The sequence below is a fragment of the Perna viridis genome, chromosome 8, assembly GCF_037379345.1.
Source record: "Perna viridis isolate PV_CMFRI_1.1 ecotype Kerala chromosome 8, ASM3737934v1, whole genome shotgun sequence".
NCBI classification, from domain to species: Eukaryota; Metazoa; Mollusca; class Bivalvia; order Mytilida; family Mytilidae; genus Perna; species Perna viridis.
The window spans coordinates 28346593-28361556 of record NC_142452.1 but is presented as its reverse complement, the minus strand read 5'-3'; the positions used below and the strand labels follow the sequence as shown (position 1 = coordinate 28361556).

Sequence of the window (14964 nt, the reverse complement as noted above, 5' to 3'; positions counted from 1 at the left end):
TCCCCAATATTGCAAGTTGGGAATAGAAGCAATGACTCAATTTCAAAGACTTTGGTAAGACTGGATTGGGGATCAAACCTACCATACAGCACACTCAAAGGGAGCATGCTACCACCAGACCACCAAGGCAGTTGATTTCTGAAGGAAGGATACCCCAACCCATAAGGCACCAACCATTTTATTAGAGGGGTTGGGATCTTTTAGAGAAAAAAATGAATGTTCAATATGGGGAGAAAAATTTTTTTTTTTTTACTCATTCATTGAAAATAATGAAAATAATTATTCTACATTTCCTCCATTACTTACAGGTAACAAGGCAGATTTTCAAATAAAAATATTGATTTGGATTGCTGCTGAGATCGAAAGAAAAATTGTACACTTTCACGATGAAAATGGTTGGTGCCTGCGTGATCAGAACCAACCTTCAATGAATTGTACCTGGTCCAAATTTCTTGCACAGAAGTATATCAGGGAGGTTAATTCCATATTTCAAAGCTTTTAAAATTTACATCACTTTCTGTCATGCTAAGTATTAATTGAATCATGTCTCTGAATGTAAATTAGTACAGTAATCTAGAAAGACCTTCGCAAATTATTTATGTGCTGTGGCCATGTCTTGTGAAAAACTTTCCTTCCAGAATTTATGAATATTAGAAACCACAAAAACTAACCCTTTTACAAATATAGTAGTAGTATTGCATTATAAAATTACCATACATGTTACTACATGTAACAGCCTGATTTCATATGTGTTCATTGTTGATTAATCTTGAACTTCCTTCTTATTAACAATAAAAAGATCAGGAAGTCGACAAGTTCAAGAGCACAAGAGTATACAGATATGGATATTGAGTAGCTATTATAAATGAAATGCACAATTACATGATTACATATCATCAAGCATTATTTCTTTGTTAGAAGCTGCAAACAGCTTGATTCATTTCTAAACTTACAGATGCTGCAAATGAGATTTTGAAATCATTCAAGCAAATAACTAAGTTTTTAGGGAAAAGTACAGAAAATATGAGAATCATTCAAGTATATGATGGCTCTTTTCAGCAAAATATTATACTGGTGCAGCACATTTCCACCCAATTAACCCTATAGCAAAATCGCTATTTGTAGCATTGATGAAGCTTTGAAGTTATAGGCTGCAAATGTTGTAATCCAATTGACCAAATATGGCAGACGGATTACGTGACTAGTATCAAACAGCTGTAAGCCTTTCAAATGAAATGTACTTTTATTAATACATTCAATGACGAAAGTTTTAGACACCACTGCTATAAAGACAAAATCAGGGGCGGATCCAGACACTTAGAAAAAGAGGAGTGCCAGTGGAGATTACTCAGAAAAAGGGGAAGGGATAGGGGGTGTTAGGACATTATATACTATTATTTGTGAATTTCACACCTGAAAATGACAAATTTCCCATTGAAAAGAAGGGTGCCAAACCTCTACATCCGTCTTTTGGATCCACCGCTGAATATTGTCAGTAAAAATAATGCCTTGATTAATTAGCTCTTTTGGTACTTTAATTCTTGTTAGAAGTATAGGAATCTTGAAGGTACAAATACAGAAAATCCATCAACAATTCATGTTAAGAATACAAAGAACTTGATCAAGAACATGCTCCAAAAAGCTTTGCTTCATGAACATAACAGACAGAACATACAGATAGAACAAAGATACAGAATTTTTATAATTTTCTATCTGCTGCAAATAAATGCATATTTATTTTGTTTGATCTGGGAGGTCTGGCACTGAGACTCTAGCTTATGGCTGTTTACTGCCACAGGTAATATGGAGGAGAGATGTGAAATGTCTCCACTGTATAGTTACTTAGTTGTACACTGGAATAACAAAAGATGAAGAACAAATTCAGTCAAACAAACCAAAAGAACAAACAGTACACACAGAAAACCACACTAAAACTAGAGTTCCTGCTTTCAAGAGAGCAGATGTACCTGGGAGCTGTGCTGGTCCTTGAAGGTCTTGTCTGGTGATAGTGGGAGATATCTAAGACAAAAACAGATGGAAGATGTTTGTTATATTGGAAATATAAGCTTATAGAATGATGAATGTTATATGGCCTTGAGCTGACATTTTTCATTTCGGTGGGGTTGTTGGTACCAGTATCGTATTGCATATCCCTGAGCAGGTGTACGTCAAAACATGGATGCTATAAAAATATAGTGCATTTTCTTTTTGCCTCTCTACAAACTAATATTTTGTCAAAAGATATGAACAATGACTTATAAAATAGAGCAAACATCACACTGTAAGATGAAGAACTTTTTTAAAAGAAAATCTAACATAACATCATAAAAATGTTCCACTGAAAAGGTTGGTTTGGTGAGTGCAAAACAAAAGTGAAAGTAGGGAAAATGGCTATTTATAGTTCGAGACTACTTTTCTGTCCGATCTTCGTGGACTCACCCTATTTTCTTTGCGGGAAATTATTTTTTCACATGTCCTTAGAAATGCTACATAAGTGAAAGTTTTATTGAATCAATTTACATATTTTTTAAAAAATCCTAAAAATATGCACTTCACTATAGAAGTCTATGGGAAAATTAATACGATACTGAGACCTGTTGTCTCTTTAACATATTCACCATATTCATCCTCCTTCTATTTGATGCTTACTACTCATAATATGGCCAAAACATAAAAACAGAAATACTTTCCATAATTCCAATCTACAACTAAGTAATTTTACAGTGGAGGTATGTCACATGTCTCTCCTCCATATTACCAACAGCAGAATACAGCCATAAACCAAAGTCTCAGTGCCAGACCTCCCAGATCAAACAAAATAAATATGCATTTAATTGTAGCAGCAACAGATAGAAAATGATAAAAATTAATTCTGCATCTTTGTTCTATCTGTCTGTCATTATAGTAGGTTCATGAAACAAAGCTTTGTGGAACATGTTTTTGATCAAGAATGAAGTATAAGTTCTTTGTGTTGTTTGTATTAATTAAATCATAATAATTTCTGGAATTGCACTAATACTTTTTATTGCCTTTGTTATCTAAACACCAATATTATGTACATTCCACAATTCAGCTGTGTTAAAGCTTATGAAAGCCCCCCTTTTTTGCTGTTAAATGAAAAGAAAAAAAACAAAAATCATCGAAGACAATGAAAAATACAAAATGGTACCAAAATGTCATTTAAAATCCATAACAACAGTTTTTGGATCAGAAGAATGATGGACAATAGTATACAGGGGGTAGATCCAAGATTTCAGGTAAGCAGGGCAAAAGTAGAATTAAATGCCGGGTATAGTGAGACAAGAAAAAAACTAGGGAGTAAAATGAAGATTTCATGCAAAAAAACAAAAAAATCCCCAATGCTAATGGGGGTGTGCCCCTATCTGAATCCGTGCATGGCATACATCATTTTTCGAATATGTTTAAAATGTATGGGACTCTTTAACCAATGGGCTGTGCATAAATTTCTGATAAAGGTTTGCTGCAATTTCATATTTTCCAAACTTTCTACAGATTCCATAAGAGAAGCCAAGTCCCTGTGGCTTCAGGGTACTCTTAAATCAAATTATTTGTTCATTCTCTCATTGAGATAAAATTTAGATCTTAACCAGCTCACTAAAGCTCGCAATATTGAAAATCTCAATTTTACTTCTAGAGTGTATAAATAATAATTAAAGAAGAATCTATATATGTCACTGACAAGGACATAGATAAATATCACAAAACAAGAAAAACTGCCACTGATTTCATTGTATGCCTTATTTATAGTTTTTACATTCCACTGACCATACTATTATTGTCTATACATATGTTGTATCCATTACTTCACCAATGTCTCAATGATGTATGAGGGGACTGGTTGGTGTAATACAAGCAATCCTTTAATTAATTATACAGATGTTTTAATGACAGATTCCTCTCAATGACTGAGTGATCATAGCTTCATTGAAGACTCAGATACATCTATCCCTTATGAAAAATCTTAGTGAGCATGATCTATCTCCATGTGTCTTTAAAATGAACGCTAAATCCCAGAAAGTGGATCCCTAGAAATTCAACCCTATTAAGGCTTCTATAGGTTTTTTAGGGAATCTGACATAAATGGAAGCTATATCCAGTTTGATTATTACTTCAGTCCCATCAAAACAAGATGCTCTAAAGAGTCTGAATTGCACCATGGCTCAATAAGCAACAATCAGTTTTTGTAAAAGCTGCTACGTTTTTCTAGAATAAAAATTCCTAGTGCTTATACCTAACGAAACAATCATCAATTTCCATTCAATTCTGTCCAGTAGTTTCTGAGAAGAATTTTATAAAGTAACATCATTAAAATAGCAAGAAAAAATGTCCAAAAAGGACAGTAACTCCAACATGGCTTAACAGATTAACACACAAATTTAACCACAGATAGATCTTATCATGTTGAACATTTTCATGCCATCAGAATTTGGCAAAAACTAACCAAGTTTGAGATATATGCGAAAACATTTAGCCTGACCCTTATGCTCTATTTTAACTAACGGTGGCCATGTTTATCAACAGATCAACATTGGTTCTATACATTAAACCCTAAGGATTACTAGTATTCAAATCAGGTTTGGTTCTAATTGGTCAAGTTGAGTCAGAGTAGAAGAGTTTTGAAAAGTTATTAACCACAACTGACTATGACGGATGCCGAGTGATGGCAATAGCTCACATGGCCCATTGGGCCAGGTGAGCTTAAAAGTGGTCCATTTCAATGGATTATTACCACAACTTAATCAAATTTTAAAGGAAATCAGACAAAAAGTACAGGATGTATCAAGGCAACAAATTAGTGATGACAGAGTAACAACCTGACAAAAACATAATCTCAGCAACTTCTCCCTGTTTATACTCATTTATGACTTCAAAACTAAAAGAATTCTCATTGGGCATTACACTATGGAGAGAAAGATGTAACTGAACTTCTTTCCAATTCTAATGAAGAACCATTGAAATTTCATTATGATTGGTCCTGAAGCAATTATACTACACATTTACTTTTATTGTGGACCTTTTACTTTCTTCTGGTGGGATTTTATTTAAGATGCAAAGTAGTCTAAGACATTGAAAGTGAATTTGAAAGCTGTGATTTCATCAGGACTTAATCTGACATTTTAGCACTTGTAGGAATTGCACTCAACTAAAAGTCAAATGCATTATAAATGGGAATATTACCCGTCATAAAATCTAAATCAAGTGTTCACTAGATTACCATTCAGCAAACTGTAATTGAACTTCAGACAATAGTCCTTCTTCAGTAATGGGATAACTCTATAATAATGATGAAATAGATATGAATAGAAATTCAGTGCTTATAATATCTTAAACCTATTTTTGTAAATATGTATTAAATTAAATGTTCATTATCAATGGGAAAGTTGAGCTTAGGCCCAGGATTTATGTATGTTATGATGGTTATTGAATTCCTATTGAAAGTTTTAGTCAATATAAGAGAGTTTAAGTTTGATAAATCTGGCAGTGGCATTGCTACACTGTATTTAAAAAAGCCAAGATATCAACATTCTTGCAACATTAAATAAATTAATTTGAGATAAATACTGTAACAAAATAATTTTGTTAATATCACAATGGATTAAAAAAATATTGACACGCCCCTATTCAGTTAAATTCAGAGCTACTTTTCTCATGTTTAAAGATAAAAATATGTTTTAAAATTAATTTATAAGAATTGGTTATGATAAAATTTTTATTATTGCCAATTCTTAATCAACCAAAATAAATTCCCCCTTTTCTGTGCTTCTAAATGCTTCCACATTGATTTGGCTCTAGCTACACCACTGTCGGTTCTAACTTCATTAGACTTGTCTGGCCTTAAATTTGGCTGACCTAAGTTGAGGCCATGACAACTAAAAGTTATGGTCAGGCCTGGCTTAAACTGAAGCAAACCCAGTCAGCCATAAGAGGGTAGGTCAGCTTTTAGAGAATGCTGTACAGTTTAAAAGTTATTTTAAATTTATGACACTTTTAAAAAAAACAGTTCGTTATCATATCATCACCACTGCTGTTAAACCAATTAAAAACTTCAGCTTTAACAAGTTAAAGGGTAGAAATAAACATCTGAACAAGTTGCCTGCATTGCCCACCTTGGCAAAACCTGAATGTTATTGGAACAGTAGAATTAAAGTATCTTACAGGGTTTCAATGACAAGTTAGAGTAAAAACAGCCATACAAAGAGCCATCTGAGTGACATCAAAATTGGACTGATTCTATCAGCCCTGCTTTCCATTATCTTATTAAATTTATAGGTTCAAAGGAGTTTCACTTTCTAAATTGCCAATTAGATAGTAAGGTCCTCTGGCACCAATAAAGTTCATTTTGGCCAATTAAGCAGACCAAACGTGTATCAAGTCTGCCAAGTTCACGTAAATCTTGTCAAATAGTTTCGAAGTAGAGTTGTAAAGTTATGGATTTCAGCTCACTCTGACCTTCCACCCAGGTGAGCTAAAACATCTTTGCTAATTAAAACTATTTCCCCTCTAGCAATCACAGCATGGGTTTATATTGCATACAGGTGCAACATTGAAATAATCACAAAATGTGCTTTAACATCTTTTAAGCAATTTGAATATACTTCAAACTTTAAACATATTTAATGTATGTTCTATCTGGAATCATACAGCTCAGCCAGTTATACAACACCCCAACTAATTAATTCTACAGATGGTACACTGACAAGAGTCATTTGAATGATTGAGTGATCACAGCTAATGGATAAACATGCTCAACTGCTAATTATTCCTGAATATTTCTTCATATCCTTTGAACTGAACCTGTCATCTGTTCTAATTAGTTTCGCTTTCAGTGCTAAAGGGGTTCATTTTGTTTCATCATCTGATTGTTCAAGCAAGCAGTACCAATGTAGGAAATATTAATTATTGAGCATTTGGCAACTTGGCAACAATGTGGCAACAAAAAACTCTTTCATTGGACCAGCTGTCCAATAACTGTTCAGTTTGTTTTGTTGCCTAAGACGTGAGTTATGCAAAACATTAAATAAATGCCATTTTTTTTACTATTGCATGCTTTAAGTTAGAGAAAAAAGATTACATATCAAATTAACCTTATTTCATATTTCAAGTCAAAATACATATTATTGGTGCATTTCTATGAACCTATACATCTGGAGATTGTAAACAAATGGTATGCAACCTCAACAATTTCAAATTCCTATAAGGCCAAAAAAATTTTTTTTTTTTGTTTGCTATAGCATGCATGACTTTTCTATCTGAAACCCCATGAGTGAAAATTTTTTTTAATGATGTAGTATAGTTGATATTTTTTTCTCATTTTCTTGTTTTCATTACCTTATTTTCTTTTCTGATTTCTTAACTAGTTTCTGTAACTTCAAAAGCTGTTTTGACCTTATAGATTGGTGTCACATTATAAAGAACAAAAATGAGTAGCAGTAGCAGTATTACTATAATAATCTTTTGAAAACTAAAATGATTTGGGAGAAAAGAAAATTATTTACCTTCCTACCAACCCATTTTTTAGCACTTAGGCTATGGCAAACAGAAATATTTTTTAGTCTTGCCTAACTCTATACTTTCAATACTGACCATGCATTGAACTATTAAATTGAGGAGATAACATCACAGAGTGCATCTTCCTCTGCTGTTACCAAATCCAATACCCCCAGAGGGAACCTAGAATGTCAAGAGAAACATTTGTTTGTGTATGCATTCAGCCTGCAGAAAACCAATATCACTCAACGGTCTAAGTGTCTGATATATTTTTGTAAATCTTGATAATTTTGATGATACAGTCTGCCAGTTTAACACTTTCACAAAGGACTTGATGCATTGGTGTACTTGAACCAAAGAGAGATAAATGGAAGATTGCACTGGGGTGTGGAAAATAATAAATGAAAGATTCCATTAATACATACTGTTTTGATAATCTACAGCTGTTGAGGGTGAAAACTCTGCTATGTCTAAATGATTTACAGGCTGTTAAGTTATCATAATAACCTAAAACTATCAATCTAAGCTCAGCTCTATCATTTATCATAATACATCGACTTAGTACATGTACTTCATGCTTCCAAAACAAACACCATTTTTTACTGAACACAAGACCTCACATTAAAATGTAAATTCTAATTTTTTTTTTATCTTACTCATAGCTGATTTCTATTTTTCTTCATTTTCATCATTGCACCTTAATCCATTTTTTCATTTTTTCTATTGTTCATATTATTTTAATATGTTCTCTTTTATTTTTTCCATTTTTATTATAATTTTTCTATGTTTGTTTTCCTTCTTTATTTCTTTTTTTTACTATTAGTCATAATGTTCTAATATCAGAGTCTTTTTATGAATTAAATATTTTTGAACATGGTAAAAACTCCTTCATTTATCATCATATAATACATATCCATTCCCATGTTTACATCTAATGGATGTACTTTAATCTACACACACTTGGTCAGAATTCAGAGCACATATCAATACAACTCAATTGATCAATAAAATTTTTTTTAGATTTTTTTAAAAATTAAAAACATGCACAGGTTTCAGCAAAAAGGACATGAGGCATTTTCTTTATTCAAATTTAAAAATCATATTACCAAGACAATACACAATCATAATGTACATCATATCTAAAAAGAAGAAAAAAGAAGAAGAAGGAAGAAAAATTGTTTATTTTCTAATCAAAGGGCCCATGAAGGGCATAGTTACAAAACAAAACAATTATGACTAAGTCACATAGGAATTTTTTTCAAAATGACATAATATATCATATCATGGTATAAAGCCATATCTTAATGGTTCTTAATTATACAAGTGGCATGACATGTCACAAGTTGGGTAATATATATCTAAATTCAATTATTTATCTTATTTTGTTTTTTTTTCTTTTTTATTTGAAATATTTTTCATTCTATTAATCTTTTATTATATATTATAAGTCAATCATATTAATTCTTATTTTTCCTATTTCTTTTTCTACAAGTTTTCCCAGGGGGAAGTTTATTAGTTTATGATATTATAAACCTGCCTAACATTTATTAATACCTGTAACCTAAAACTGATACAAGTATTTATTTGCGACAAAGTATATAATTTCACAGAGGTCAATATCAGCAGTAAATTTATTCACTTAAATTGCATCATCAGATACATTACACTTAACACCATTACAGTCCCCATTAATTTTCCTCCCTTATCAATACAAACTAATTAAATGTCAACATTCCATTTCATACAGGTAAACGACACACTTCATTTTCAATTGTTAAACCATAAATTGTGTAAAATTGTTACAAAAGGAGTCAAAAAGCCTGGAGGTATGTTGTTTGTAGCCCCCTTTTATTGACATAATCTAAACACCTATCTATTAGCACTGGAGAATTATAGCTGATTATGAGATTTATCACACTTTATTTTAAAGGGAAATGATCAGAAAAGACTGTTAGGTAATTATCTCCTTTTGTGTGACTGGGACAACTGAAAGGTGTGAGACCATTATTACTTATCTAGGCTTTTGATCTTAAATGGGACCATATTAAAATGAGGAGTAAACATGTATGTAATTAAATTTTATTTCTTATATGACTGCTCCTATGGATGATTCAAAGGTCATTATAACCTGGTAAGTAATTATGTTTCACTCTTAGAAGAAACTGCCCTATGGGTCCATTTTAATGGTGGCAAAATAAGAAATTTGAAAGGTCTGAAATGGTATATGACATACAATTGATGACAGCTAATGAATTTATATTTAAATATTTTTTTACTTTTGTTTATACATTGTACTTTCACAGGTACTTCATGTACTAGAGATTATATTAGAAGTAAGACTCACAAAATATTATTCCACTTTCACTGTGACTCTCTAACATGAGACATTTAAGGTTGATTAACTCCCCTGGCACTTCTATATGTATATATCATGGCAAACTTTAAACTTCCAAAAGAGTTTCACCAGAAGAAGAGTTGCACTTACAGGGTACATATATGTACAGATGAAAAGACAGATTGGCTTAATAATTCCTATATACCCCTTATAAGTTCTCTGTGGGAAATGTAAAACCAAAATTTCTCATTTCTTCAGAGAAGCAGTAAGCCACCTTGATACTTATCGCCTTAGATGATAAATGTTCATTCCCATCATAAACATGATAGCTGAAAACAATTTCAATACCAAATTTTCTTTAAAGCATAAAAACAACAAAGACATACAATAGGCTTTTATTGATTGAAAAAGCCATTCTAAAAAAGCCATATACATTTGACACCGCTAATGACACATTTTGAAATGGAGCTTGAATGAAATGCTCTGGCCTCCCAGCTTCCTGCAATAAATTCCAGTGACTAAAATTCAATTTATGCTATTTTACAAATTCTTTTATCTGTGAGAAAAAAATATAAATAAACTTCAAGCAACACATAATATCCTTGTGTCAAGCTGTTTGACAATAAAATCATTTATGGCCAAGTGAATAACTCCCAAAACTATTGCCTTACTTTAATATGGTAATACTTCCTATTCAACCATTGTACAAAGAGAATTTAATGAAACTTGACTCAACAGATACTATTGAGAGCCAATCTTACAAACTTCTGATAATTTTTCCACTTTGATACATTTTCACACCTGAGCTCACAAAAGTAACTAAATACTGTAAGAAAATACTCCCCTGATAAGAAAACCAGGGGGAGATAACACTACACAAAGGAAAATAAATTGGTAATTTCAATATGAGATTCAGTTGTGATTTGAAAGTGATAGTGATAAGCATGTATTGGGATCATACCCTAATACTGTGGTAAGTCCAAGTTAGCTTAAATTTCCTACATCTGAGAGTTTATACCTGCCGATTTCTAATCATTGGAAAAGAGATATTTATAAAATTGTTACAACATTAATTTTAATTGGATAAATATCTTGCAAAAAAGATTCTCGACAGTAGACAACAGAAAAAAATCCATGTCCAACATCCATTTTTTTTAAACAACTAAAAAAAAACTTACCATGACATTTTATAAATTTAGAAATACATAGACCTGCAGTAATTTTTATTTTTTTTTATTTTTGGTTTACTGTGAAACTTTTACACAAGATGTTTTGATGAAAAAAAAAGGTATTTAAAGTTGACCGAATACTTAGTCCAATAGTCCAACTACTGCTTAATATCCCATCATTCCTAAATTTGCCTGTTTTGAAAAGACTCCATACAGTTAGTTATTACAGGCCCTAAATACATTTTCAGAAAATTTAATTTGATGACTTTTGGCATGCTAATTTTACAAACCAAACTCAATTTTTACAAGCCATGGATCTAGCACTTTTGCTTACTGCCAAATATCAATTTTTCTGTTGAAGTCATGAATCTCTAACATCTGGAATATATCTCAAGTTCATTGTAATGTATCTTTTCCAATATCAGTCTGACCACACCGCTCTAGTCTAGGGTTAGATTACCATGGTCGAGCGAACACAGCTGACGATGATTTATAACCCATTATTTACCCCAACACCTCAGATCACATGGTCTATGTTCATTTCCATGTATATTTCACACATAGTGGGAAGATTAGAGGCAAATTACAAGCACTTATTTGTTTCATTATGGAATAGTAATTCTTTTGGCAAGTTCTGCACAAAACAGGTGAGTGGGGGTTTACTGGTAAAAAGACATTAAATTAATAACAGTGGTTTTTGATGAAAACTGATGCTAATGTCTGTGTATGTGAAAGTTTTTCTTATTAGAAATTGGATAATATACAATATTCTTATAAAAATTGTGAGTTGAACTTTTCTAGCTGAGGATGAATATTTTGTTCTTTTTTTTTATTTTTATTTATCATAAATTTTTATGTCATGAAGTATTCCGATTTTAACTTCTCAAGTAAATTATAATTACAGGTGTAACTGTAGTAACAAATTGCATCTTACATTCAATATTTATGCATATTAGTTTTGAAGAGTGAGAAAGTTTTCTATAAATACTTCTGATGAAAACACTCAGTACAAGGATGAGAAGAAAACTAAGTATAATGTCTTGTATAATTTATTTATGGGATGTTAATTCTGTGTGCAACAGGTGAAGATATGTAGAAAAGTTATAAATAAAAGTATGAAAGTGATTAATTCTGTAGCAAACAGATTTTTTTTTACTTAATGAACAAGCCTAGAATTAAAGTACTGAAAGAGTTGAAAAAAATATTTTATGATAAATCTAACATGTCTGTAGTTAAGGATTTTATTAAACAGTTTTAGTACAATTTTATTCAATTGTTTCCCCCATTATTTTGTTTTTAATCTTAATTGGTAAAAAAATCAAAACAAACATTGCAGGCAAAAATGCACTTTCACAAGAGGTTTCAAGGCCCAAAAATTCCAAGAAGGAAGTTTTTATTATTCTTTTTTCCAATTTCCCCCAAAACAACTGAACTGGTCACATGATACAATCAGCTGTCCTACTACTATTTCTAACTCCAAACATCAAAGAGTCCTCTTTATGATATCAATCAACACTCTTGAGACAGAAAGAACATAAACATTAAAGATAAATGTCCATGTTAGATGTCAGAAATACCACTTATTGTGCTAGAACACACATATATGTCTTCTTGACCTGGTTTTTATTGGACATTTTTTTCATTGTGTTCTCAGGTGTTTGTTTAGGATGTATTCTAATGTTTTCTAGAGAAACTTGATACCAGAATGGTTGTTTCAGGTTGTTTCATGGAAACAATGACCAAAACATTAACAGTAATTAAGCATTAAAAATGACAATTATTCTAGGATATTATGACCATATTTAGCTTTTAAAAATGAGTTTTTTTTGGGGACAACCACTAGGGTTGGATTCATGGAAACAAAACAGAGCATTAATATTGATGCTGGCTTAACATAAAAAAAAATTAAGAATTTTCAGGCGATATTATGACTTCCAATTTAGTGTCAAATATGAGATTTTTTTTTTTTTTTTTTTTTTTGGGGGGGGGGGGGGTGGGGGACATTATGAATTTTTGTTTTGCAAAAATAGGTTTGAATTAAAAATGGGAATTATTTTGGGACATTATGAGTATCAACTCTAAATTTGTAATTTTCAAAGAACAATCTTGTTCTATACAATAAATACTGGTCATTGAAAATTTTCTTCTACTTTTGTTATTTGCATACTAAAAGTCATAGATAATTCCTATCCTGAAGTGCAGCCAAAAAAGATTAATTTTGTATTAATTTTTACTTTTTTCTTCCAATTTCAAGATAACATGTACATGTAATAGCAATTTATGAAGAATTATAAAGAACAAAATAACATATATTTAACTAATACAATTGTTACGCTGATCAGTTGGGTATCGACATGAAAATATTGCTTTTCTGACTGTTGTGTTTATTTTCATTTTTATGTGCAATTTTACATTATAATTCTATTTTGATCCTTCAAGCTCTGAAAAAGCTATAACAACCATCCTATATTTCCCCATTTTGTTTTCATATCTATTTCTCACTGTCTGACCCCCATAGAAGTAACAATTTTATGCAACTCAAGCAAATAATTTATTATAGACAAAGTTGCAGAAACTGTCATTTCCAATACAGAGCAGGCTTTCACTATCACAAAGCAAGGGTTCATAACTACAAAACGCAACATAAAAGTCGGCATAAAAATACATTTATTGTGCTGTGCTGAGATAACTGTGCAATTTTTGTTCTTCTAAATCATTTAATGGCAAAGAATATGTACAGGATAAAATATATGTCTGGTTTAATTGAGATAAGACGAAAGGAAAACACTGATAAATTTCAGATAATGCCAGAATTTTCAACATTTGAGAGATTAGTAACACATGTCTATAAGATTCAGGTACTTGAGATCCAGCTTAGATGTGTAAAGTATCTAAGTCTTGGGTAATTTGAACTTTATGATTTGGATTATGGGTTTTCAACTTCAGGGGTGCCTGGCTTGTAGTTATTTTTTGCTTACAGTACATTGCTTCTGTCGGTAGGTCAGATACCTTTTAGCTAGCAGTATAGCCAGTTATCTAAACTGAACCAGTCTCATACTGAGGGATTTGTTCACTTCAAGCAATAGTTTGCTTTACACAGGTTTAAATGTTTTAAGGCTACAATGAAAGGATCCATGTTAAGGGAGCAATCATTTGATTTTTAGGGGGCTAGGATTTAATTTGGAAAAAGGCAGGATGGCAGCATATGGTAAAAAAAATCCAGTGTGACCATTTAAATAGGAAAAAAGGCTAGATGCATCTGTTGAAAAAGAAATCATAATATGTTTTTTTGTAAATACTTTAATTTGTCATATTTGTATATACTATAAAAAAAAATCCAAGACAGTCTGGAATCAAAATTAAAAAGTCAGAATAGTCTTAACACAAAAAAAAATATCCAGATAAAAAATATTATTCTAGCCCTCCCCCCAATAAAAATCAAATGATTGCTCCCTTACTGGGTTTTGGTTTATTCAGAGTTTGCTTTAATCAGGTTTTACAGTAAAACAATACCTTTAAGGGCCTATACTTGCTACAGTTCCCACTCTTTCATTAATTGCATGTGCATCTCTCTGATAGCAAGTCTACTAATTAATGCTCACCACCAAAATTGTTTCAAATTTTGACTACAATTAAATTGTGGACATGGATTCTGCAGATTAAATCTAAGTTCTAAACTTATCATTTTCAACATCGAAAGATTATCCAGGACAGGACCAACTGTCTATACTTAGCCAATGCTTTGATTACGAACCCACTGGACCAAAAAAAACAATTTGTTTCGATTCTTTAATATTGAAATTCTGAAGTAGTAATCAAGCTGTAATTATAATATGCTTGCCAATGATCTACTGAATGGAATATAATTAAATTCAGACGTTAATGAAGCATACCACCATTAATGCCAGGTTGACATGTGTTTCAACAATTAACTCCATCATAAACTCATCA

The 14964-nt window shown here is 31.6% G+C and overlaps 2 protein-coding genes across 3 annotated transcripts in view; one reads left to right on the top strand and one right to left on the bottom strand.

Moving 5' to 3' along the window:
• The window catches only part of LOC148610091 (tumor protein p53-inducible protein 11-like), a 213150-nt gene that overhangs the window by 194126 nt on the left and 4060 nt on the right, over positions 1 to 14964 (bottom strand). The window lies entirely within an intron of this gene.
• The window catches only part of LOC148610090 (four-jointed box protein 1-like), a 31492-nt gene continuing 27221 nt past the window's right edge, over positions 10694 to 14964 (top strand). Inside the window, exon 1 of one of the 2 annotated variants that reach the window (XM_088542141.1) lies at positions 10694 to 10817. The gene's annotated coding sequence lies outside the window, so the exon portion shown is untranslated. Of the gene's footprint in view, positions 10818 to 11525; positions 11661 to 14964 lie in introns of those variants that run through there. The other variant, XM_088542142.1, reaches the window with a different exon arrangement.